This window comes from Pristis pectinata, chromosome 28, assembly GCF_009764475.1.
Source record: "Pristis pectinata isolate sPriPec2 chromosome 28, sPriPec2.1.pri, whole genome shotgun sequence".
Lineage (NCBI taxonomy): Eukaryota > Metazoa > Chordata > Chondrichthyes > Rhinopristiformes > Pristidae > Pristis > Pristis pectinata.
This window is the reverse complement of record NC_067432.1, coordinates 7,133,695-7,160,891: the sequence shown is the minus strand read 5'-3', so window position 1 is coordinate 7,160,891 and position 27,197 is coordinate 7,133,695. Positions and strand designations below refer to the sequence as shown.

Sequence of the window (27,197 nt, the reverse complement as noted above, 5' to 3'; positions counted from 1 at the left end):
AGCCAGCACCATCTTTTGTTCAATTACTCTGAAAGGGAGTTTCCTGAGTGAATACCAGTTTCTGAAATTGCCATAAAAATGATCATGTCTGCACACCTTAGTAATGCATCTTCTGTGAAGGGCATTTCTGAGAGACACGGCAAGGTATGAGTAGTTGGGGGAACACCATTGTATTGTTCTTATTCTTGGCACATACAACTAACGGAAAGCATTTGTGTTCAGTAGACAGGGAGCTGACGTATCCATCACCTTGATTACAAGTTGAAACCTTATTTGGTGACAGTCTTGCTTCTGAGTCAGAAGGCTGTGTGGGTACAAGTCCTGCTCCAAGGACTTGAGCACAAGAATTTAGGCTGAAACTCTGTGCATTCTGAGGAGGTGCTACAACATCAGAAATGCTGCCTTTTGGATGAGATGTTAAAATGTGGTTCTTCCTGTCCTCCCTGTGGCAATATTTTAAAGTGAAGTGGTGAGGGTTGGGTTTACCTCCAGTGACCTGGTCAGTTTTTATTCTTCGATCCCTACAAAAGCAGATTATTTGCTTATCATAGCGCTGTTCCTTGAGGGAGCTTTTTGTGCACTGATTAGTTTGCCACATTACATCCATAACTGCAACTGAAAAGTGGCTGTAAATCACTTTGGCATGTTCTGAAATGGATATGAAAGATGCTACAAATGTCCAACTCTTATAAGCTAAGATAAGATATCTTTATTAGTCACATGTACATCGAAACACACAGTGAAATGCATCTTTTGCGTAGAGTGTTCTGGGGGCAGCCCGCAAGTGTTGCTACGCTTCCAGTGCCAACATAGCATGCCCACAACTTCCTAATCTGTACGTCTTTGGAATGTGGGAGGAAACCGGAGCACCCAGAGGAAACCCACACAGACACGGGGAGAACGTACAAACTCCTTACAGACAGTGGCCAGAATTGAACCCGGGTCACTGGTGCTGTAATAGCGTTATGCTAACCGTTACACTACCATGCCTGCTTTCCATTATTATCTTGAGTAGAGAGTACTTCTTTCAAACATTATCCAACATCAAGCCGGTGGTTTTTGGCATTCACTGCACTGCTCTTTATATTGTCACAGGAATGAACCTGGAACATGAAATAAATGTAGTGAAATCTGAGGATATTAGGCATCAACTGGTGTGAAGACATATGGGACAGGACTGTTAGCAGCAGAAGAATAGAGAGATAAGGACTGAAATGGTCTTTGTAGTAATCAGTTATTCTTTGCGAGTTTTAAACAGGGTTAAGCAATTAATAAACTCTGGCACAAATACTTTGCCAGAGTTACAGGGAGAGGTTGGGCAGGCTAGGACTTAATCCATTGGAGAGTAGGAGACTGAGGGCTGACTACTTCTTAAATTACTTCAAGCATTTTGCTTCCATTAACAACATTTCAGTATCACCACAGATGTTATAAACAACCCAAGTGCTAACAGCAATGTAATCAAACAAAAGTTGATTCCAAAGCCAGAGGTGGGGAGGCTTAATGAGGGAATTCCAGAGTTTAGGTCCTTAGCAACTGAAGGCACAGCCATCAACAGTGGATCAAGGGGAACGTGGGGATGTGTAAGAGTGGTCCAGATCAGAAGATGGATACAGGACAAGTCCCTTCACAATGAATATTTTTTTCCTGCAAATTTACAGAAAGGGAAATACGGTTTCTAAATAGACACATGGTGGAAAATCCACAAGGTTGATTGCTTGTCTCTACTGAGTGAACCGATGGCACTCAGAACCATTATTGTTGACCCACTTGCCCCTAAGGTAGTGAACAACAGCCACAGTTCCTGCTTCAGGTTGCTGGCCAGTGTCTATTTAATTTTTCAAGATCTGATTTCCCTTTCTGTGAACGTGCAGGAAACCACATCCACAGAGAAAGATACTTTCCACAGTCTAGCTTTTAGATAGTTTTCTGACTGTGAAGGCATCCATCCACATCTTACAAGGCAAGAGGTTAACAAGAGTCCTGACATATGTAGCCAGAGCAAGTCACAAAAGGCCATTTCGTTTATTTATTGAGATCCTAGTGATATTTCTCATATTCTCTCTAGGTGTAAACATCACCAGTAGATGTTGTGGCCAAGAAAGCTCACCAGCGCCTCTACTTCCTCAGGACGCTAAGAAAATTCGGCATGTCCCCATTGACCTTCACCAATTTTTATAGATGCACCATAGAAAGCATCCTATCCAGATTCATCACAGCTTGGTACGGCAACTGCTTTGCCTGCGACCGCAGGAAACTGCAGAGAGTTGTGGACACAGCTCAGCGCATCACGGAAACCAGCCTCCCCTCCATGGACTCTGTCTATACTTCTCGCTGCCTCGGTAAAGCAGCCAACATAATCAAAGACCCCACCCACCCCGGACATTCTCTCTTCTCCCCTCTTTCATCAGGCAGAAGATACAAAAGCCTGAAAGCACGTACCACCAGGCTCAAGGATAGCTTCTACCCCGCTGTTATAAGGCGATTGAATTGTCCCCTTGTAAGATGAGAAGGACTTTTGACCTCACAACCTACCTCATCATGGCCTTGCAGCTTACTGTCTGCCTGCACTGCACTCTCTCTGTAGCTGTAACACTATATTCCGCATTCTGTTATTTTTTCCCCTGTACTACCTCAATGTACGGATGTTGTGAAGTGATCTGTATGGATGGCATGCAAAGTAAAGTTTTTCACTGTACCTCGGTACAGTGACAATAATAAACCAATTGCCAATTACCAATTATTTCCTTATGACACAGAAGGAGGGGATTTAGCCCATAAATCTATTCTGGCTCTCAGAACAATCCCATTAATCCCAATACCCCTTATTTCCTTGTAACCACATCTCTCTCACAGACCTATCGACTCCACCCACCGACACTTGGGGTAATTTCCAGCAGCCAATTAAACTAACAACCTGCCTGCCTTTGGTACATGGAAGGAAACCGGAGTATCTATCCACATCCGGAAACCGTACTGTCACAGGGAGGACATGCCACCTTCTCACAGCTACCATCAGGCAGGAGGTACAGAAGCCTGAAGTCTCACACCACCAGGTTCAGGAACAGCTACTTCCCTTCAACCATTCGGTTCTTGAACCAACCTGCACAACCCTAATCACTACCTCAGTATAGCAACACAATGACCACTTTGATCACTTTGCACTGAAATTGATTATTTTTTTGGTTCTAAGTGTGTTCTTTCTTGTAAAACTTGTGTTTAATTTATGTTTAATTGATGTTTTTTCTTGTGAATGCGGCTTATATGATGCCATGATGCTGCTGCAGGTAAGCTTTTCATTGCACCTGTGCGTACATATACTTGTGCACATGACAATAAATTCGACTTTGACTTTGAACTCCACACAGACAGCGCCAGAGGTCAGGATAGCATCTGGGTAACTGGAGCTGTGCAGAAGCAGCACTACCTACTGTATTACTGTGTGGTTGCAATGTAAATAAGATCTGAAAACAAGGCTTGAAAAATTGAGGCTGTTTTCATCAGTGTCAATGGGACCAGGGGACAATTCAACAGGAGTGATCTAAAACCAATCAAAGTAGACGGAAAACTTTTTCTTGTGTTTGAGATGACATTCGTATAAGATTAAAAGCAAGGGGTTTAGAAAGGAGAGCAGAAGAATGACTTCTTGTTCAGTGACTTACAGAGTGGCACTGGTGATGGAGATACGAGTGAGGCCAAACTGCATGGACATTTAAAGGTAGATTAGATAGGAAATTGAAGGCAGTAAAGGGATACGGGATCAAAGCATTTGTGTAGGATTAGGAGCATTGCTTTTATGGAGCAAATATATCAACATGAGCTCAATAGATGGTGTTTGTGCTGTGGTTTCTTTACCAGGATCTGGGCATCACTGGGATGGTGACTATTAGTCATAGGGTCATAGAGTTATACAGCATGGAAAAAGGCCCTTCAGCCCAACTCATTCATGCCAACCAACGTGCCTACCTGAGCTAGACCCATTTGCCTGAGTTTGGCCCGCATTCCCCTAAACCTTTCCTATCCATGTATCTCTCCGTATGTCTTTTAAACGTTGTAATTGTACCCGCCTCTACTACCTCCCCTGGCAGCTTGTTCCAAATAGCAACCACCCTCCGGGTGAAAAAGTTGCCTCTCAGGTCACCTTTAAATCTTTCCCTTCTCACCTTAAACACGTTCCTCTACTTTTAGACTCCCCTACCCTGGGAAAAGGATTCTTGGTCTTCCCCAATTGCCCTGGTTGTTGAAGGGGGGGATAAAGTGAGATAAGAACAAGCAAAGATGTCAACAGATGGGATCTGGATTTCTACTAACGAGGGGGATGACAAGCAGCTTAGTCCCACTCCAGATCTTTGAGCACCTGGTCTGAAACTCAAGCGCTGTATTGAGGTGCTGCACTGTTGGGATGCTATCTTTCAGATGAGGTCTTATGCCAAAGATCTATTGCCCTTTCAAGTGGATGGCGATGATATTATGGCACAATTCTGAAGTTCAACAGGCAGTTCTGCATGGCTAATAACAATCCCTCAGTTAAATCACTGCAACAAATTATCTAGCCATTGACACTCTTTGTGGGAACTTCCGGCACGCAAATTAACTTCCACATTTCCTGAATTAAAAAAGTCCTCATTGTAACGCAGAAGATGTTCAGAAAGTAACTCATTGACTGTAAATCTCCCATTTTACGGTTATGAAATGTTCTATATAAAGTCAAACCTTTCCGGTATTTTCCTTGTCACAGAGCAGAAGAAGCAACAGTGCGAGACCGTCAGGAGAAGGACTCACAGAATTCCCATGGAAGAGAGGAGGAGAACATCTTCAAAGTCAGGGCACAAGAGATTGCAGATACTGGAACCTGGAGCAGCAAACAATCTGCTGGAGGAACTCAGCGGGTCGAGCAGCATCTATGGGGGGAAAAGAATTGTTGACATTTCAGGTTGAAACCCTGCATCAGGACCAGAAGCAGGATTTTAACTCAAACCATTGAGAGTTACTTTTCCCCCATTGGTGCTGCTTGACCCACTGAGTTCCTCCAGTAGATCGTTTTGTTCCTTCAAAGTCGGCATGACTTGAAGAGAGTTTGTGGTGGAGTAGTAAAATGTTCATCCAATCACCATGGATGTCCACTATTTATAGACCTCCATCCCCATCAGGAATTTCTTAGGGCTTCTTTCTGGAACAAAGACCCAACCAGTACTCCTTCACCATCACCCTCATCCAAGTCCTGATTCAGGGGTCACAATCGAAACATCCACCATCCCTCTGCCTCCACAGATGCTGCTCGACCTGCTGAGTTCCTCCAGCAGTTTGTTTCCTGTTCCAAATTCCAGAAACTGCAGTCTATCGGGTCTCTGTTATTTTCTTTGTGTAGTTGGGTAGCTCATTCTAGTATTTTGATTATGATGAAATTCTTTGTGTAAATACTGAACCAGTTAGTTACCACTCTCTTTTCTTTGTTCACAATACAAACATGCATGTGGGGACAACACTTGATACTGTTGCCACAATATACACTTTTACCAACACGGTAATTGACTCAAATAGGGCACCGCTATCCCTGAATTCCTGACATCTGTTCAGTAAACTCTGTTCTTTGCTGGCAAATCCATAAAGAAAACAAAAAAGAGAGAATTTGCAATTCAATGTGGCTTTTCATGGCTTCATTTTGAAGCCAATACAGAATTTATGAATGAGGCCATTGTTACTCAGTAGTAAATGCATTGCACACAGCAAGATTTCACAAACAGCAATGGAGTACAGACAAAATTATCTCTTTTAGTGATAGAGTTGGAGGGGTAAATATTGACCAGCACATGGAGAACTTCTCTCTTCCTCTTCAGGTAGCTCCATCTGATGCCCAACTGAAAGAGCAGAGTTTATGCCTCATCACAACACATCAGCACACCATTACCACTGCACTTGACCATCAGATTAGACCTTGTGCTCATATGACTGAAGCAGGATTTGAACAATAGCTTTCGCATTCAGAGGGAAAATCGCCATCATCAGTTTATCAGCTTACTGTCACAGTTTCTCACTGACATTGAATTTGAGTTCAAACGCCCACTCACCTTGTAACCTCCAATACATCTCTGAAAGAATTTCTGCAAAGTAGATAAAGGTGGATCCCAAACATAAGTAAACATTCCTACCGACTATTTTCTATGTAAGTTTGAGTTCCATTAATTGTTTCCCACTTGCCCTTTGTACAAGTGCACGGGCTGTTTTATTGACTGGCGAGGGACGAGACTGCAGTCACTGACACTGCTCTGTGATACAACACGTTACAGACCATCCCTGGGTAAAGTACGGGTTCTGTTTTCACAGACGTCCATCAGTCGATTTTGTCCATAAGTCAGAAAACACACCAAAATCTCTTGATACGGTAACCACACCTTCACAGTATTATACTGAATGGCATCAAGAGCACATACGACTGATAAGGCAAGATAAGATACTTATTTATTAGTCACGCGTACATCGAAACACACAGTGAAATGCGCTTTTTGCATTACTGAGAATGTGCTGGAGGGCAGCCCACTAGTGTCGCCACACTTCCGGCGCCAACATAGCATGCCCACAACTTCCTAACCTGTACGTCTTTGGAATGTGGGAGGAAATCGGAGCACCCGGAAGAAACCCACGCAGGCACGGGGAGAACGTACAAACTCCTTACAGACAGCGGCCGGAATTGAACTCGGGTCGCTGGCGCTGTAATAGCGTTACGCTAGTTGCTACACTACTGTGCCAGCCCATTACTAAAAGTGGATAGAGGGTGGAAATGAGTTCTGCTGTTCAGAGCAACAAATGATTGGGTGTACATCAGAGTTTTGAATTGAATAATGTTATGGGAGCTCATTCAGATGCAGGGCTGTCTATAAGACAGGCGTCTTTAACACAGAAATGGCCTGTACCTGGAAAAGAACAGATCACATTGGAAACACACACACTCCATGAAGGAGATGGTGAGTTATTGTTCCTTTATAGTGTGCCAACAGGCTACTGAGCCCATTGGCCTGTGCAAAACTCTCGCACCACCTGAGTTTCATTCGTATAGTGCCTTTAAAGAAGTAAAATGTCCCAAGGCTTCAAACCTTCCTGCAGTGGGAATCATCCTTGGAGAATTCACAGCACAGAAGCAGCTCATTTGTCCCAACAAGATTATATCCAATTCTTCCTTCTTCATTTAAGCTTATCCACATATCCTTCTAATCCATTCCCTCTCCCGTGTTTATCTAACAGAAGTCTAAATTCTCTTTAAAATCATTCCCCCTAGCTTGTCAGCAAACAGGCTCCAAATAGTCCCAAAAGTCAGATGGAACAAGAAAGCAAGGCTTAACCCAAACCCTCTGCAAAACCGAGTTAGTCTCTATTATCTGGTTACATCACCATAGCTACAGACTTCAAAACCTGCCCACTCAGCCAAAGAAATCTTCACTGAAGCTAATTGTAATTTAGGGAACCATGAGTTATTATCCCCCTTCACTGTCATAAGAACATAAGAAATAGGAGCAGGAGTCGGCCATCTGGCCCGTTGAGCCTGCTCCACCATTCAATAAGATCATGGCTGATCTGGCCGTGGACTCAGATCCACCGACCTGCCTTTTCCTCATAACTCTTAATTCCCCTACTATGCAAAAATCTGTCCAACTGTGTCTTAAATATACTTAATCAGGTAGCTTCCCATTCAGAGAATTCCACAGATTCACTACTCCCTGGGAAAAGCAGTTCCTCCTAGGGATGACAAGGCTAGCTATAGGAATTCCTATTGGCTGGCCCGTGTGGATTACCCAACTCAGCACAGAGTAGGAACAGGAAACATAGAATGGCTTCGGGTCCTTAAACTCTTTAAGTAGCATTTCCCTCCCCTGGGTCAAGTTGTGGGTTCAAGACGAGAACCAATGACAAAATGTAGGTTGAGGCTTCATTGATCTGCCAGGGGAGATTAGAATGGAATTTTCTATTTTATTCCTCAAACAGCATCAAGAATTAATAGTTTGGTCATTATCTCATTGCTGGTTGTGGGACCCAGCTGGGTTCAAGTTGGCTGATGTATCCTCTACACTTCAATGCCTGCTTGTTGGGACATCCTGGGGTTTTGAAAGGTGCAATAAAAATACAAGTCACTTGTTCCATCAGGAAGTGCTACTACCCATGAGGGTGGGAGGTGAAGGAGGGAATTCTAAAGCTTGACCTTTGCCCTGACTGGGTTTTCCACAGGGTACAAAGCTTGTTACTGTGGAGACAGGGCAATGCAGGGTATAGATGAACCTTGGTACAAGGGGCTTTCAGTTCAATAAAGCTGAAAAATTAAGATCCAAAGCATTGCAAATATGCCAATGCAGCCAGGCCTATCCATCGTTGGAATTCATCTTAATAAGAAGAGAACCTTTTCAAAGGTACCCTGCACCTGTGCACGCTGACTCTCCATAACGTAGTTACTTAGAAGTGCACATCACTACACCCCAAAGTAGGGACAGTTAAATTTAACAGCAGGAAGTATTTCATCAGAATAGTTAGCAACATGGAAAAGTTCCCAGGTTACAACAATGGGTCAGTGAAGATCTGCAATTCTCTGCCCCTGAGAGGTATGGAGACTAGCTCATTAGAGGCACCTAAAATAGAGGTAGATAAGTTATTGAAATATTGGGAGGGCTCTGGGGATCTAAGAAGGAGTTGAGTCCTGAGGTAGGTCAGACATGATCATATTGAATGGTGGGGTAAGCTTGAGGGGCCAAGTGGCCTACTTCTGCTCTTTCTTTCCAGTTCTGATGAAGGGTCTCGAGCCGAAACATAAACTGTTCACTTCCCTCCTTAGATGCTGCCTGACCCACAGAGTTAGAACATAGAACATTACAGCACAGTACAGGCCCTTCAGCCCACAATTTTATCCTGCTCTATTGTCTATCATAGAACATAGAACATTACAGCAGAATTCCTCCAGCTCCTTTGTGTGTTGTTCCAGATTTCCAGCATGTGCAGTCTCTTGTGTCTCTACTTCTGGCTCCTATGTCCTTGTGCTCTTGTGATGTCATTTGAGAACCAGTTGGTTGCAGCAACGAGAGGTTGTTAGAGTCAATCTGAACACAGGGGAAAGAAAGGCCAAATAACCTTTACTCACCTTTAGTTGTTTTATGATCGCCGTGCTTTGAGTGTGCCCAAAGTTTTCCGCTGACAAAGTCAGGGAGACTAAGGGGAGCATAATACAGCTATTTACAGTGCTTTAAAAGTACAGTATAGTTTAATTAGTATTAAAGCCAGTTTAACTGGCTTCCTATTTTGAAGGGGCAGACTGCCGAATTAGAATCATAGAGTCAAAGAGTAATGCAGCATGGAAACAGGCCCTTTGGCGCAATTCATCCATGCTGCCCAAGGCGTTTGTCTAAGCTATTCCCATTTGACCACCTTTCCTATCCATGAACCTGTCCAAATGCCTTTTAATTGTTGTTATTGTTTCTGCCTCAACCACATAGGTACAATTGGACAGGTTCACAGATAGGAAAGGTTTAGTGAGATAAGGGTTAAGTGCAGGAAAATGGGAGTAGCTCAGGAGGTTACCTTGGGCCGAAAGGCCTGTATCTGTGCTATATAACTCTATGACCCTGTGAGTTCCTCTGGCATTTATCTTTTATCCTGCCTTGCTCAATTAGCAAATCTCAGAACAAAGTTTGGAATTAGTTATTCCTAAATCACTTTATATCGATGGAAAGGACTCCCTCTGAAAATGGCAGATGCCATGTCAATATCTGTATGTAGGAGTTGGACACCGATCAAATTCTGAGTAGTATCAAGGTCAAAGAGAGATAAATACAGGCAAAGATAATTAAATGCTCTGTAGTGCATTGTTGCTCAGCCGTGGGAATGGCATCAATGGAATGCAAGCAGTCAGGCTTGAAGCATTGTTACGCCAGAACTTCTGACATTTTGGTTCCTCTGAGCATCAAGGCAGAAATTTACAGAGTTAGTTCCTCTTTGTAAATTTCCCTGTCTCTGCCCACCTCTCTCACCATACCCCTCCCACCCCACACCTTCTAAAGCAAGTTGACAGAAGTGGAGGGAGGTGCTCCTCAGAGTGGCCATTTCACAAATTATTTCCACCTTCATCCAGGGTAACATGGAGCCTCCTGCTCTTCTTTCTCTTCCAATTAGTTTGGTGCCTCCGTATGAGCTTTGGTCTCTGCTTCTGGCTACCGCATTTACAATGCACATGAGCTATGGTGAGATGTTTTCCCACATTAGAGGTACAAAGGCCATGGAGGAATTTGGATTAAAATTTAAAACCAATGCTTTGATGGGGCAGTGATCTGTCTTAATGAGTTTTGGTCGTACTTCAGATGTTCAGGTTAAAATAAGAACGGAAAATGCTGGAAATACTCAGCAGGTCAGACTACACCTGTGGGAAGAGAAACCGGGTTCACAAGGTAGGTTGAAGACCCTTCAACAGAACTGGAAAAGTGATAAAAGAAGTGAACAGACTCGGAGAACAGCGGAGCAGACTCGATGGGCCGAATGGCCTACTTCTGCTCCTTGGTCTTGTGATCTTGTGAATGTTTAAATTGTGGGGGTGGGGGGTAAACAAAGGAAATGTCTGTGGGATTTTCAGGTTTAAATTGATTTCTTCACTGTGACCAGATCTGTGCTCCATACAGTGTCAAGTAACTCAGGCTAGACTAGGAATCAATCCCAGGACATTGACAGCTCTGTTGTTCAGCCTCCCCCTCTATGATGCCTCTGCTTTCAATGAAACTCAACATAATTTTCTGCTCCTGTTTCCATGTTCCTATCAATAATTGAACTGCCAGCTCTTTAACACAAGGCTTCCATTAACTATATTGTTGCATTGACATTTGCAGAACTGGTCCCTTGCTTCACACTTAGAACTGATACAAGTAAATTTCCAAATTAGCTGCTAATTAAACCAAGTTAATAAACCTTTGTTGACAAATCTATTGGCAATTAAAATGTTGGTCAATAATCATAAACCTATGTCCAGTTTCAGGTGATTTGGAATTGCCTCATGTTATTAGGTCAGTTAAATATAAGTCACAAGAGTCACACTGAAAGGGTAAGGCATGAATCAGATGATACCTTATTAATTCAGCTAGCTATGAGGGAAATGTTAGAGCTAATGAGGATGGAGCAATGAAGAGGCATGAGGCTGGGAACAAAAGAGTAAGTTGTGAGAAGAGACCGGAGAAAAGTAGGGCTGCAAATTGGTCTACATTACACCTGTTTTTTGGGTATAAAATAGGTGCAACACCTATCTATATAGCCATGGGACTGCCTGTCCCAACCTGTGCTGAACTGGTGGATTATTCCAAGCTGTGGCTAAAACAGCCATGACCCTTTAAATATGTTAATGACAGAGCTAGCACCTACTGCAAGAGCCTGGTACAAGTTAGGGGAGGTGCTCTTTTCCACCAATGTACCTCAATAGCCTCAAGGGTGTCACCTGTGGTTACACTTAATTATTAGCCAAGTATTTTGCTTACATAGATTTGAGATTAACACTACCATTTGGTGTTGTTTTCTCCAGAGGTTACAGCTGGCTCTTGCGTGGTGTCTCAGGTTGAGATTTTTTTCACCCCTGAGCCCTCAGGTTTGTGGGTTCATGTTCTCTCCAGCTCCTAACCTAGGCTGACAGTTTAGTGCAGAACCTGAGGGAGTGCTTTGACGGCTGAGACTTTAGACTCAAATGCAGCACTGAAAGAGAGCATGGAAGCTCTCCTGCTGGCCAATATTTATGCCTCAACACCAGCGCTAACCTGGATGAAAAAACAATGGACAATTGACATTTCAGATCAAGACCCTTCATCTGGACCTGAAACTGCAACTGTCCGTTTCCCTCCACAGATGCTGCCTGACCCACTAAGTTCCTCCAGTAGTTTTTGCTCCAGATTCCAGCACCTGCAGGTTCTCATGTCTCCGATAAGACATGCGTTAACATGGATTATCTGGATATCTTGTTGCTGTTTGTAGGAACTTGCTCTGTGCAACACAAAAGGCGCTGGAGGAACTCAGCGGGTCAGGCAGCATCTACAGAGGGAAATGGACTGTTGACGTTTTGGGTCGAGACCCTCAATTGGCTGCTCTGCTTACTAAGTTATCACAGTCCTGCGAAAGAAGTTCATTGGTTGCAAAGCTCTTTGAGGTATCTTGGCATTGTGAAAAGCTTTAAAGAAATAGAAACCTTCTCATCTCAAGTGAATATAAGAACTTACAAATTCAGAGCAGGACTGGGCTACTGAGCCTGTCAAGGCTGCTAAGACATTCAGTGAGGTCCTAGCTGATCAGATTAGAACCTCAGCTTCTCACTCCAGTCTAACAGTGGTGCAGTTAGTAGAGCCATTGCCTCACAGCACCAGAGGCCCGGACCTCCAATGCTGTCTGTGTGGAGTTTGCATGTTCTCCCTGTGATTGCATGGGTTTCTGCTGGGTGGTCTTGTTTCCTCCTACATCCCAAAGACATGTGGTTTGGTAGGAGTTAATTGGCCTCTATAAATTGCCCCTAGTGTGTGTAGGTGAGTGGGTAGTCTATGAGAAGTTCAAGAGACTGCAGGGGCCATAAAAAAAAGGGATTAATGTAAGACTTGTGTAAAATGGGTGGTTGCTGGCATGGACTCGATGGGCCAAAGAGCCTGCTTCTGTGCTGTATCTCACTATGATTATGACTATGATTCACTGCCTTTATTATGAGTGGGCAGTACAACGGTTCAGATAGTAGAGATTCTGCCCAAAGATACACATGTTGGTGGTTTAATTGGCCGCTGTAAATTGTCCCTGGTGTGTGGTTTAAGTGAGACAACGTGGGGGGAGTCAATGGGAAAGTGGAAAGAAAAAAGTAGGGTTAATGTAAATAGGTGCTTGATAGTCGGGCAGATTCTGGGTCAAATGGTTTGTTTCTGTTCTCTCTCTCTCCATAAAGCAGAGAGCAGAACTTAGTTCTTTTATTAGACTAGTTACTCAATAGTTGTGTAACTGCTGAAAGTGACTTGCTCTCAATAATCACCTAACTGTGGAACAACAAATATTTATTCAAGTCAGTAGTGCAAGCTATCTACACCACCATCCCCTCCCTTCATTGCTTAACAAAGGCTAATTGATTTTGGGTGGGACTGTCTCTGATAAAAGCAGAATATTTTTGTTTGTCGTTTATTGCTTATGAACTAAGTGGTGCACAATTCCACTGCAAAGGGCACAAGTCAACCACATTGCTAAGGGTTTGTAGTCACATATAGGTGTGCATTCCTGGTAACCTGGGGAACAACAACAGAAGTACTCCTGATTTTTACTGTTATCTTCCCTGGAACATAGGAGATTGAAGAGGTGACCTAATAGAGGTATATAAGATCATGAAGGGCATAGACAGGGTGAAAACACATAGTCTTTTTCCCAGGGAGGGGGTACTAAAAATAAGAGGGCATAGGTTTAAGATCAGAGGTATTGGTTTATTATTGTCACTTGTACAGAGGTACAGTGGAAAAACTTGTCTTGCAAACCATTCATACAGATCAAGTCATTACACAGTGCATTGAGGTAGTACAGGGTAAAAACAATAACAGAATACAGAGTATAGTTAGTGATGTAGAATTTAAATTTAAGAATAGAACGATTATAGTAAAAATAATGAGTAGGTCTGCAGAGAGCAGCTTGCAATGAGTAGCCACGTTCTGGCACCATCTTGCTTTGTTTAAGAACAGAGGCGAGAGATTAAAAGGGATATCAGCGGCCGCTTCGTCACACAAAGGGTGGGGCAAATTTGGAATGAGCTGCCAGAAATAGTGGTTGAGACAGGCACGTCAGCAGCATTTAAAAGCCATCTAAATAAGTACATGGATAGGTGAGGTTTAGAGGGCCATGGGCCATACGCAGGCAGATGGGACCAGCTCCCTGGGCAACATAGTCGGCATGGACGCATTGGGCCGAAGGGCCTGTTTCCATGCTGTATGACTCTATGACTCTACTCTGTTTTACACGTATTCTGCCTGACCTGTGTTTTCAGTTTTTATTTATCAACATCAATAGTTTGGTGCCTGGTTAAAACCATGGGAGTCACCACTGGGAAATGATGACATTCACCCTGGGATTTGCTCCTGCTAACAGGTAGTTTTCTTACTGTTCTTGTTCCTGCCTGGAAGCTGCCTCTAGCTTGAGGTGGGCCCAGAAAATCCCTTGGTGCTATCCTTCCCCTACTGTCAGCCATGAATCATTAGGTAGCAGTGCTGGTTAAAGGTTCATGGGCTTCAGACTGACTCTAGTGACTCGAACACCACAAACTGTGGCACACTCCAGTGTTGATAATAGTGTTGTTTTGGTGAGATGTTAAACCCAAACTACTTCATCTCTCTCAGGTAGCTCTAGAGCCTCATGGCTGTACATAGACCAGTATGTCCAGGCTAATATTCATTCTTCAGTCAGCATCAACCAAACGGAGTCCTTCCATTTACTGTCAAGGTGTTTGTGGGAATTTGCTCTTTGCCTTGTTTTCTGTTCAGGGATCAGGTGGACACGGATTTAAGGTGAAGGACAATAAAAGCAGAGAGGGGGAGAGAAGTTAAAACTTTATCACACAGAAGTGGCAATGATCTGGAACTCACTGTTTGTTGGAAACGGAGCCACTCAAGCTTTTCAAATGGGTGGTGGATAGACATGTGGAGAAAACTTGGACAAAAGAGATTCTGCAGGTGCTGGAACCTGGAGCAACACACACAAAACGCTGGAGGAACTCAGCGGGTCAGGCAGCATCTATGGAGGGAAATAAACAGTCGGCGTTTTGGGTGGAGAGCCCTCCCAGACTGACATGTTTATCCATTGGCCTCGTCTGCTGCCGTGTTGAGGCCAGACGTAGGTTGGAGGAGCAACACCTCATATTTTGCCTTGTTGTCTCCAACCCGATGGCCTCAACATTGATTTCCCTAACTTCCGGTAACCCCTCCCCTCCCCACTTCCTTGTTTTTTCTTCACCTCTGTCCTCCCTCATTCCTGTGGCCCCCTTCCCCCTTCTCTTTCCCCTTCCCCTGCCCTCATGACCTGCCCGTCTATTCCCCACCTCCTTCCCTTTATTCCATGGTCCACTGCCCTCTCCTACTGGATTCCTTCTTCAGGCCTTTGCCTCTTCTACCTATCACCTCTCAGCTTCTTACTTCTCCCCTCCTCCCCCACACCCTCACCCTCCTACCTTCCCCCCTCGCCTCGACTCGCCTATCACCTGAACTCTCCTATCCCCTGCCTGCATGTTCTCCTCCCCCTCCCCTGACCTTATTCTGGCTTCTGCCCTTTTGCTTTAAAAAAAAGTACTGATGAAGGGTCTTGATCCGAAACGTTGACTGTTTATTTCCCTCTGTAGATGCTGCCTGACCTGCTGAGTTCCTCCAGCATTTTGTGTGTGAAGAAAACTTGTGTGAGGGACTATAATGAAAGGGCAGGGGCATGGGTTTGGATTGCTCTGTAGGGAGCTGGCAGAACTTGATGGGCTGAATGGCCTCTGCCCGTGCCTTTATGATTCTATGACAAAAGTGACTATATCAAATTCTTCAACTGCAATGTGTTATGGGCCAGCCTGAAGTGAAATAAGGTGCTATCGAAATGCAAATTTTCTTTAGTGCCTCAGAACAGACCAGGGACTGAACCTGGAATACTCCAATTGACACAGATCAGTTTCGTGGGTTAAGATACTTAAGTATTCTTATGCTCTCCAAACCGTTGTCATGGGAACTTAGCCCTGCCGCTGCTTTTGAGCCAACATGTTCATAATTCAGATTGCCCACTGTTGTCCTAATCGTATCTTTCTATCACTCACTGCCTGCCTTGTGGCTCATTTAGTAAACGTAGTCCTCAGTATTGTGATGAACCAGGCAGAAGGAAGGCTTGGATTTCTGGAGGAATTGTCATGGCTGTAGGATTCCCCAAGGTGTTAATGAACTGTCTCTGTTATAGTGTCATGAACAAGTCATAGAGTCATGGAATGATACAGTACGGAAACAGGCCCTTTGGCCCACTAAGTCCGCACAGACTATCAACCACCCATCCACACTAATCCTGCATTTCATCCCATTTTTTATTTTCCCCACATTGTCGTCAGCTTCCCCCCCCAAAGATTCTACTGTTCGCCTACACACTGCAGGCAATGTACAGCAGCCAATTAAGCTACCAACCTGCACGCCTTTGGGATGTGGGAGGAAACTGGAGCGCTGGGGGAACCCGCACAGTCACAGGGAGAACATGCAAACTCCACACAGACATCAGTGGAGTTCAGGATTGAACTCAGGTCTCTGGTGCTGTTAGGCAGTGGCTCTACCAGCTACACCACTGGGACATTAATCTGTGCAGGAAAAAATCCTTCAGGCAGCATATAACGATGGCCATGGTAATCAGAACGGGTGATATTGATTGAAGTGCAGATAAAGGCCCAGGACTGTACAGTCATTTTCTGAAAGTTTGCAAGTCTAAACTGCAATAACCACCATGGGCAATGATAGTTAACCTTTGCATTTTCCCATGGTCTGTTTTGGCCATCCTCTACAATATTAGGCAGAGGATAACTGGGCTTAGATGCATCCCTGTGGGCTGCAGCCAATAAAGTTTATTCATATCTGAATGTGGATCCCGGAGGAGTTGGAATGCTCACTTCTGCTCCACCTTCAACCCTGGTCAGCTTCCGGCATCGCCCCTGACCACTACCTTTGTCACAGCCGTTCACCTTTCTCACCTCTCCAGTCCCAGTTTGCTACCCTTCCAATCCCAGGATGTTCCGTCCTGATCATTGCTGACCACAACCCACCATCCCCCTCTCCACCTCACTAATTGAGCTCCTTCTATCAGGTTCATTTGAGCAGATATCCAATAGGGTCTCAACCTGAAATGTTGACTGTTTATTTCCCTCCATAGATGCTGCCTGACCTGCCGAGTTCCTCCAGCATTTTGTGTGGGTTGCTCCAGATTCCAGCATCTGCACAATCCCTTGTGTCTCCTGCGTGCCCAATATTTGAATCCTCTTGCAAATTTATAAACAGGAAGAAGCCATTCAGCATAAAAAAAAACTATTTTGCCATTCATACAATCATGGTTGATTGTGGCCCAACTCCAGAGGACCACCTTTCCTTAATCTATCTACCAAGCTCTGATATGAAATTAATGATTAACCTAGCACCAACTGGTGTTACTGGAAGAAAATTTCTAAACTTCTACCACCCTTTGCATGTGGATGTCCTTCCTAACTTCCCACCAGAAAAGCCATGGTCCAGTCTTGTCTGGTGAGCTTCCCGAGGACTTTGCATAAGAGTCTGCAGCACATTGGGACTCGGTACAATGAGCTTGAGGTCTGTCCATTCATGGTGGCCATCCAGAGCTGTGTTCCGTCCACTAAGGAGCAGAATGTTGAGCTGTTCCATTGGGTTGTGTCCCGACCCTCTTCCACATAACCTTCGTGTCCGATCACACTCTGCATCTTACCCCACCTGACTTTTGTATTCCTCTTTTTTCAAGTAACTGCATAATTGTCTTTCAAAAGAATTAGCAGTTATCAGGGATGTAGTTGCAGTAACACTAGCTGGCTGAATCCACAATGGATTGGTCTGTATTGTTCACATAATTAAGTCCAAGACTGGCTCCAGTGTTGACATAGGATGTCAGATTACTGGTATGGATTCTCAGAAAGACGTGATGTTGATACACTTATGGGGTGATTTTTAGCAGGCCAGACAGCATCCGTGGAGAAAAACAGACAGTCAACGTTTTGGGTCAGGACTCTTCTTCACGTTGACTGTTTTTCTCCACGGATGCTGCCTGGCCTGCTGAGTTCCTCTGGCATCTTGTTTTTTTCATCTAGATTCCAGCATCTCCATTCCTTTGTTTCTCTGGGGTGATTTTATACCATTTTGAGGGAGAAGGGAAGGTGGGAAGACACCATCAAAGTAGACGGTCACCTTGAATACAAAATCCAGCTCATATCACTGAAGCTTCATCCCTGTGTTATATGACTGGTTTAGATTCTTTAAACCAAAACTTGCGTTTGTAGTGAGCGTTCAACAAATTTAAGTGTCCCAAACACTTCACACTGAGTGATTATAAACAAAAGCTGATGCCAAGTCACCTATAGAGGTGTTATGATAGTTGCTGGAAAGCTTGGTCAAGGGGGTGGACTTTAATCAGTTGTAAAGGAGGTGGGAAAGCAGGTGAGGCAGAGAATGAGACCTAATGTCGCAAATTAGTAATTGGAATGGAGCGTGTGGAGAGTGAGGTAGGTTGCATGCCGGTATTTTTATTTTGTTATTTTCAAGCAAAAATCTTTAAGTAATCGTAGAGTGACAAAGCAGATGTCCGCATAGTACAGGCAGGTAGATCCAGTTCCACCATTGTTGTGTTAAATTGACGTGTCATACCAGTTACCAGGGTTATCAAGACAAGTCAGAGCTTACATCAAATCAAAATATGATCCAGTGAGAGTGGCAATGGACACTTGGTTATACTCAATATATAACAATATACTCAATATAAAGCAGGTTTTACACTTGGTCTTGCTCCCTTTTAATCCTTTCTCTTGTTACTTCTGGTCTTGTTTCTTCCAGTGCACTTCTGGCTGGCTGCTCTTGTTCTGGTCTGGAAACTAGATCTGAAATTCTGCTGCCTGTGTCCTAACTTCCAATACTCCCCATTCACCCATCACCCTTATGCCCATTGGCCAATATCAGCTTCCATTACTGCAACACCTCAGTTTAAAAAATCTCCACTGTCTTTCCCTCTCCCCACTCCCTCTGGCCCTCTAACCTGCAAAGCTCTGAGCTGCAGGTGGATCTCAATGCATGATTTGCAAGGGTTTAGTGTGCAGGTATGCACGTGGCTAGGCAAACTAACAGAAAGTCATAATTTATTACTAAGGGAATTGAATACAGGAATAGGGAGGATATGCTTCAGTTGTGTGTGCCATTGGTGAGACCACATCTGAAGTCTTGATCTCATTTAAGAAAGGATGTAACTGCATTGAAAGCAGTTCAGAGAAAGCTTATTAGTCTGACACCTGAATAGGTGGTTGTCTGATGAGAAAAGGTTGAACAGGCTGGGCTTTTATCAACTGAAGTTTAGAAGAATGAGAGTGAACTTGAATGATCCAGAGAGATCTGGACAGGGGAGATGAGGAAAGGATGTTTCCTCTTGTGGGAGAATGTAGAACTAGGGTCACTGTTTAAAAATAAAAGGTCACCCTTCTAAAACAGAAATGAGGCAATTTTTTTTTCTCAGAGGATCATGAGTGTTAGGTATTCAATTCCTCTGGTGGAAGCAGAGCCTTTGAACATTTTTAAGGCAGAGGTAGGCAGATTCTTGATAAACAAAGAGGTGAAAGGTTAACATGTGTAGACAGAATTGCAGAGTTGAGGTTACAATCAGAGCAGCTCTGATCTTATTGAAGAGTGGAGTCAGGGCAAGTAGCCAAATGCTCTGCTCTTGCTCCTAACTTGTATGTGTGTACGTTCGTGTGTATCAATGTCCCTTTAATTCTGGCCTCTTTCTCATCTCTGATTTTAAACACTCCACCATTGGTGGCCGTGCTTTCAGCGGCCTGGGCCCTGAGCTCCCCACCTCCCTCCTCCTTCCTTAAAAAATTACTTGCTCAATCACATTTTAGTTGTCTGCCCTAATATCCCCTTACATGGACAGTTGCCAGTTTTTAACAAATGCTACTTCTGTGAAGCGCTTTGGGACAATTTTGTTGTATTCAAGTTGTTGAAAAAATGGAAGTTTCATTATATCTGTCCAAGGCTATTTGGATATTGATATATTTGCAGACTTTCCTTCATTCCTCCTCCTCCACCTTCCTTCCTGAAGACACCAGCCCTTCCAGTGTACAGTTTCCATGGTAATGACAGTTGTTTTATCAGTGAGTTTCTACATGGGGGATTACTGGTTGCAAACGAAAACAAGTTTTACAACCAATTTCTGCCTTACCAGTCGACCAGCTCTTTGCACTAGAGTTAATGATAGTGATCAGTAGAAAGAATGCTTTCATCATTTTTACAGAGTTCAATTTAACCTACCCCATTGTCACAGAACATTCCAGTGACATACAATTTTATGGAAAATCCAAGGAGGATGTAATTATTCACCAAGGTATTGGTGGATCAAAAATTGAGAACATATCCCACACACAAAGCAGTCATCAACTCATTGAGATATTTAGTTATTAACAAAAGAAATTTGAGTGCTCCAAAGAGAGTCACAAAAGGCTGACAAACTATGGAGCTCAGTACACATACAGCGTTCATTCTCTTCAACTGAATTCAAGGAGGTAATTCGATGCTAATGGTGTTTGTTGCCCTGCCTTTCTCCTTCCTTTGTCCAACCACCACCCCTCTGTCCCTGCCGCCAACAACCAGGCAGCACGCAAACAAATCATTCTGGGTCGACACAAGAGTGCATTCCTGGCAAGTGGAAGTAGGTTTGAGGGTACTGCCGTATCACTACTGAGGCCTGGTGTAGAAATGTCCACTTATCACCAGTGAGGTCTCTCTGTCTAGGCAGAGGATGCAGGCTAGCTACTCTACATTCTACCCCACCCCAATCCTGACCCAATCCGGAGACACAAGAGATTCTGCAGATGCTGGAATCTGGAGTAACACACGCAAAATGCTTGAGGAACTCAGCAGGTCAGGCAGCATCTATGGAGGGAAATAAACAGACAGCGTTTTGGGTCCTCCAGCATTTTGTGTGTGTTATTCCTGACCCAATCCGGAGAGGATTTCCCCGTGGATGTGATGAGGAATTGGTGATTTTCTTCCACTCTAAGTGGTTAATGATTTCCAGAAGACTGCAGATATGAAATTTGGGTAATTAAGTATATTTAGCATACTGTTAAAAAAATTGGAGACAGAGAGACTGCAGATGCTGGAAATCTGGAGCAACACACAAAAAGCTGGAGGAACTCAACGGGTCGGGCAGCGGATCAATGGGATGCCCCCTCATCCTTCTAACCTCCAGTGAGTACAGGCCCAGAACCATCAACTGCTCCTCATGTGTTAACCCTTTCATTCCAGGGATCATTCTTTTAAACCTCCTCTGGACCCTCTCCAATGCCAGCACATCCTTCCTTAGATATGAGGCCCAAAACTGCTCACAATCTCAGTTATTCTCTCCCCACAAGCACCAGACCATTCACTTTCTGCCAATGACTGGGGTGAGAATGAGGTCTCAGTAGGGGCACAGGGTCTGTGGGACTTTGATAATAGAGGAAGTGGTCCTTGGATAGAAAGGGAATGATGTCCCTTGACCAACTCACCTCTCCCCAGGTCCCACTCGTAAGTGTTGAGACTTTGACAATATACATATACTCTGACTTTTATTGAAAGAGGCTGGGATACAAAGGGAAGGAGGTGTTGCTGAGATTGTTCATGGCTCTTAAAGGGGTATTCAGAGTAGATGTTGAGATGTTTTCACTAGTGGGAGAACCTCGAACGAGGGGACACGGTTTCAAGATAAGGGGCCGGTCACTTAAACTGAGAAACAACTTCTCGCAGAGGGTGGTGAATCACTGGAGTTCTCTGCCCAAGAGAGTTATGGAGGTTGGATCACTGGCAGACCTTACAGTGGCTGTAGATAAAGATCTGAGGATTGAGCGCTACGGGGATCTGGCACAGGAAGGAGTTGAGGCCTGAGGTAGATCATCCATAATCATATTAAATGGTAGAGCAGGTTTGAGGGCCCAAGATTACTGCTCCTATTTTCCTGTGTTCTGGTGAGACTTCAATTACTGTAAGAGTGTGCAGTCTTGGTCTTAGATACTAACGATGGATATACTTACTCCGGAGTCAATACAGCACTGAATCTAGAGAGACACAAGAGATTCTGCAGATGCCAGAATCTGGAGCAACACACAAAGTGCTGTTGGAAGAACTCAGCAGGTCAGGCAGCATCTATTGACCTTGCAACCTATTGTCTACCTGCAATGCACTTCCCTGTAGCTGTGACACTTTACCTCTGTATTCTGTTATTGTTTTTACCCTGTACTACCTCAATGAACTGTGTAATGAATTGATCTGTATGAACGGTATGCAAGACAAGTGTTCCACAAGTGACAATAATAAGCCAATACCAATACCAATCTACGGAGGGAAATAAACAGTCGATGTTTCGGGTCGAGGACTGGAAAGGAAGAGGGCAGAAGCCAGAGTAAGAAGGTCAGGGAAGGGGGTAGGAGCACTTGCAGACAGGTGATAGCTGACTCCAGGGGAGAGGGGGAAGGTAGGTGGGTGGGGGGAGCGGAGGGGGAGTTGTAAGAAGCTGAGAGGTGATAGGTAGAAGAGGCAAAGGGCTGAAGAAGAAGGAATCCAGAAGGAGAGGGCAGTGGACCATGGAATAAAGGGAAGGAGGTGGGGAATAGATGGGCAGGTCATGAGGGCAGGGGAGGGGAAGGAGAAGGGGGAGGGGGGGCCACAGGAATGAGGAAAAACAAAGGGACACAGAATCTAAATAGTTTTTTTGTATCAGACTGTTGCCTTCTTCGTAAGATTGGCCAGATGTTGGAAGAATGAGAGCCAATTTCATTGAGACATGGAAGGTTCTGAGAGGAACTCACAGGAGAGTTGCTGAGAAACAGTTCCTCAGGCGAGTGAGCTTAGTATTAAAGGGCACATTTTTGAGGTCAGAAATTTAGCCCTGAAATGAAGAGAAATTTCTTTACAGAGAGGCATAGACAGCCAGAATCTTTCTCCCAGGCGAGAAGTGTCGAATGCTAATGGGCATAGCTTTAAGGTGAGAGGTGGAAGTTTAAAGGGGATGTGCGGGGCAAGGTTTTTTTACACAGAGAGTGGTGGGTGCCTGGAATGGGCTGCCAGGGGCAGTGGTGGAAGCTGATATGATAGTGGTGTTCAACAGGCTCTTAGATAGACACATGAATATTCATGGCATGAAGGGACACGGATCACATGCAGGCAGAAGGGATTGGTTTAATTTGGCATCGTGCTCGGCACAGACATCGTGGGCCGAAGGGCCTGTTCCTGTGTTGGACTGTTCTACGTTCGATGTAAAGAGCATTATAAATTTTTGGAATTCTCTTCTTCCATAAGGTGTGGATTCTCATGCCTGAGAATAGATTCGTGGATAACAATGGGATTGACTTGATGGGGATCTGGGGGAAAGTGGTGGAGGCAGAGGGTCAATGATGATGGATCGGGCTTGAGGGACAGTCTGGTCTATTCCTGCTTCAATATTTTACATTCTCGTGTAAGTCTACATCAACTGCACTAACTGATGGTAACTGGTACCGTACTGGCTAAGTTCTCAATAAAACTTCAAATACTTCTGGCTTCTATGACTTAAATCGCTCGAGTTGTACTGGGTAAAGGAACTACCCCAAAATGTTTAGCTCAGTTGATACCATTATAATTATAAAGTCAAGTCATTGCAAGTTCAGATCCCACTGCAGATTTGACCAGGTTATCCAGACCATTTCAAATGCAGAAGAAAGAACAGAACGCTGGGAGAACTCAGCAGGTCGAGCAGCATCTGTGGTGTAACAATGCTTCAGGTTGAAATCTTGCATCAATCCTGATGCAGGGTCTTTATCCAAAGCACCGACACATGCCCTTCGTCTCCACAGACACTGCTCGGCTCGCTGAGTTCTTCCAGCGTTCTGCGTTTTGTTCCAGAGTCCAGCATCTGCTGGCTTCACTTCAATGCAGAATTGAGAAAGTTCGGACTGTCAGAGATGTTTCAACTGAAGATGTGATTGGGAATATTCAAACAAAAAGGACTGACTTTTCCATGGTTCCTTTCACCACCTATTCTGGACATCCCAATGTGTTTTATAGTCAATGAAGTATCTTTGAAATGTAGTCAATGCAAAATGGGAAACCAAACCAGTTTGGGGCAGTGACTTCCGACAGACAGCGACATAATGATAATCAGAGATTCTTGCCTTTAAGTACAGATACTCCTCGATTTAAAAGCATCCTCTTAGATTTCACTACAATGAATAGTACAGGAATGCACTGTACCAAAGTATTTCAGCCAGCCTTTCTCACCTGCAACATTTTACTCAAAAAACACTTCACAAGAATGCATCCCTGTCATAAATTGAGGAACGATGTGGAAAATTGCATTACGGTGGATTTTCTACCCAGACGATCTCAGCTTAGTATGACCTTAGAAAGACCATCTCCCTCGGTGCAGCACTCTCTTAGAATCAGTGTAAATCTTTCTGTTCAAATCTCAGGAGAGGGATTCGAACCTGTAACTTTCTGACTCAACTGAGCCACATCTAGTTAGCTGGAGCAACCTTTAGAATTTGCTCTTTGAGGTATCTCTGTCAGTATTTTCTGGAGCATTTGGAAATAAAAGATCTTAGTTGTTATTACACTAATTCTTGCATTTAATCAGACATAATAAGGATCCTGCCGTATAAAAGAGAGTAGGGAATGGCCCAATGCTCTCTACCACTTTCAGCTACTCACAGCCATGCAAGTTGGTCACTGCTGATAACCATGCTCAACGTCACTGCAGTTACAAGTCATCACTAACTCTGAAGGCAAATCTTCAGCTGTGACTGTTTGTTGGAAGTGATTCCGTGAGATATAATCACATCTCTTTTCCTTTATCCCAGCTTGGGTTGGTTGGGGGTGGGGGTTAGAGGGGAAACATCAAGCACTGAGCTGGGAGATATCTGGGAAAGAAAGTACTGCTGAAGAGACAGGCTGTGAGGAGGTTGTTGGGAAAGGGTGTGGTCAGCACAGATCTGTTTGGGACACAAATTTCTGGGCAAAGTGGCAGAGCTTTTTGATCAAACTTTTAGTGTGTACTCGCAGAACTCCTACTCCTTTACTACCAAGAGGAGGCTAGACGCAGATTAGAGGAACAGCACCTGATATTCCGCTTTGGTAGTCTCCGACCTGATGACATGATCATCAATTTCTCTAACTTCCAGGAACCACTGTCCCCTTTTTTCCCTTATCCCACTGGCCCTATCACCCCATCTCTTTCCCCTTTCCCGCCCTCTCAATCTGCCCGTCTCCCTCACATTCCTCCCTCCGGTTCCCTTCCTCACTTCTTTCCATGGTCCACTGTCCTCTCCTATCAGATTCCATCTTCTTCAGCCCTTTGTCACTTCCACCTATCACCTCCCAGCTTCTTACATCACTCCCACTCTCCCCCCCTCCCTCACCTGCCCATCATCCCCCTCACCTGGATCAACCTATCATCTGCCAGCTCTTGCTCCCCCCTCCTCCCCACCTTTTTATACTGGTTATCTCCCCTCTTTCTGTCCAGTCCTGATGAAGGGTCTTGACCCGAAACGTCGACTGTCCATTTCCCTTCATAGATGCTGCCTGACCTGCTGAGTTCTTCCAGCATTTTGTGTGTTGCTCCATTATCCTATGCTCTGATGGAGCTAACTCTGAACCATTTATTATTGTACGTTATGTAGGAGAGTAAGAAATAGTTGCTCTTCTTTCCTTGCCTTTTGAATCACTTTAAGTCTCAATATAACCCTGAACTGTGACACCATTCAAGATTCAAGAGATGTCGGGTGTGGTTTACCAGGTACCACTCTCACTCTGAGTTGGCGAGTTTCCCATCCCACTACTTTGGTGCAAAACCCAGGCAAACACACTAGTACGTGACCAAGGGAGGTGTTGTCTTTCGAATGAGATGCTAAATTGAGACCCTGTCAGGTGGATGTGAAAGTCCCCATGGGGACTTCATCAGAGAAGAGCAGGTGAGCTCTCTGAGACCAACACTTGTCCCTTGAGAAACACCACAAAAAGCAGAATATTGAGTGATTAACTCGCTGCTGGTTGTGGGATCTTTCTATGTTCAAATCGGCTGCAGCAATGACTTCCAAAGTCGTTGGAAAAACATCGCAAAATTCTTCAGAAGACTATTAGGAAACAGAAAGCCATACTTGGTGAGTTGACCAAAAATATGATCAAATGGAGAGGTCTTAAAGGATAGTGACATAGAAAGATTTTGGGAGTTGTCTCAGAGTTTAGGGCCTTGACAGGTGTAGGCACAGCCACCGGTGGTGGGGCTTTTAACTCTGGGGAGGAGCACAAGAGGAGGGGGACGGAGGGGGTGGAATTGGAGGAGAATGAGGGAGGAATTGGAGGAGGGAGGAGGTAGAATTGGAGGAGGGCAGGAGTAGAAATGGAGGTCAGAGATTTTGATGGGTTATGACCCTTACGGAGACCACAGAGGAGGAGAAATTGAGATGTGAAAACAGTAGGCTCCAAAGGTACCTTGTTAAGTATAAAAAGCTGTGGGACAAAGTGAGAATGTGCTACAGAATCACACATCTTTCTTTCCAAGAAGCTTGTACACCTCAAAAGGCATGTCAAAAGTGGTTTTATATAATCAGTAAACCCACAGCCACTGACAGACACAATAGCACTGTTTTAACCCAGGCTTGAGAACAAAAAGCGATTTTACCAGCAAGCTCTGAGACCACTAACATTAAACATTAAAGACAGGAGGAAGTGCCTGCCAAGAGTTAACAGAAGGAAAGCCAGTCCTCTGTCTCCTGCAGCTGTACAAACGCAATGAGCAACAAGTTAGTTTCACGGAAAGCATAACTGATACTCTTGCTCGCTCAGTTTGAATTCTAAGAATGGCAGAGACTTACCTGCTCTCCCACTCTCCTGCCAATCGAACTCTGCGTGTTGCAAGCTGCTTCTACCTGTAGTAATTCTGAAGTAGGTGTGTACATGTGCCGTGCGTGTGTGTGACACACACAGTTATATTGCTTTACTTCCTGATCTGCCCCTGCATTTCTAACTGCTCCTGCGGTCTAGGAAGAGGAGGGAGTAAAAGAAAACCAGGTGAAGGAGACTTGTGAGAGGGCAGACAGGAAAAGAGGCAGTCAGAAAGAATATTCTGAGCTGTTAGTAGTTACAATTCTCTAGTTAATCAACATGTGCTCATCACACCTGTAAGTAGATATCAGCTATAGAGCTTTGGTGAGGTGTGTATAATGGGATAAATTATTATTTCTTTAGCTTGGCCATTCCACACAAATAAATGTACAAAAGTAAGAGATTAATAATTAAAGTAGTTCCTGCAATAAATCAGATGTTGAAATACCAAACAGTAATGGGCTGTGTGCTGCTGCTGTGGTTTATATGTCACAGACTGAAAGAAATTGGGTGACAGAAGCTGCAACCCAAGAATATATTATTGCAAAAAGATGTTATAAAATATATGGGCCTTATTCCTCTAACCAA

General features: G+C 44.3%; 1 protein-coding gene across 3 annotated transcripts in view; it reads right to left on the bottom strand.

Annotated features, from left to right (window-relative positions):
* LOC127584045 (membrane progestin receptor gamma-B-like) overlaps positions 1-26,701 on the bottom strand; it is a 98,445-nt gene extending 71,744 nt beyond the window's left edge. For 2 of the 3 annotated variants that reach the window (XM_052040578.1, XM_052040581.1), the window contains exon 1: positions 8,926-9,072. The gene's annotated coding sequence lies outside the window, so the exon portion shown is untranslated. Of the gene's footprint in view, positions 1-8,925; positions 9,073-26,599 lie in introns of those variants that run through there. The other variant, XM_052040579.1, reaches the window with a different exon arrangement.
* Between the last annotated feature and the right edge of the window lie 496 nt (positions 26,702-27,197).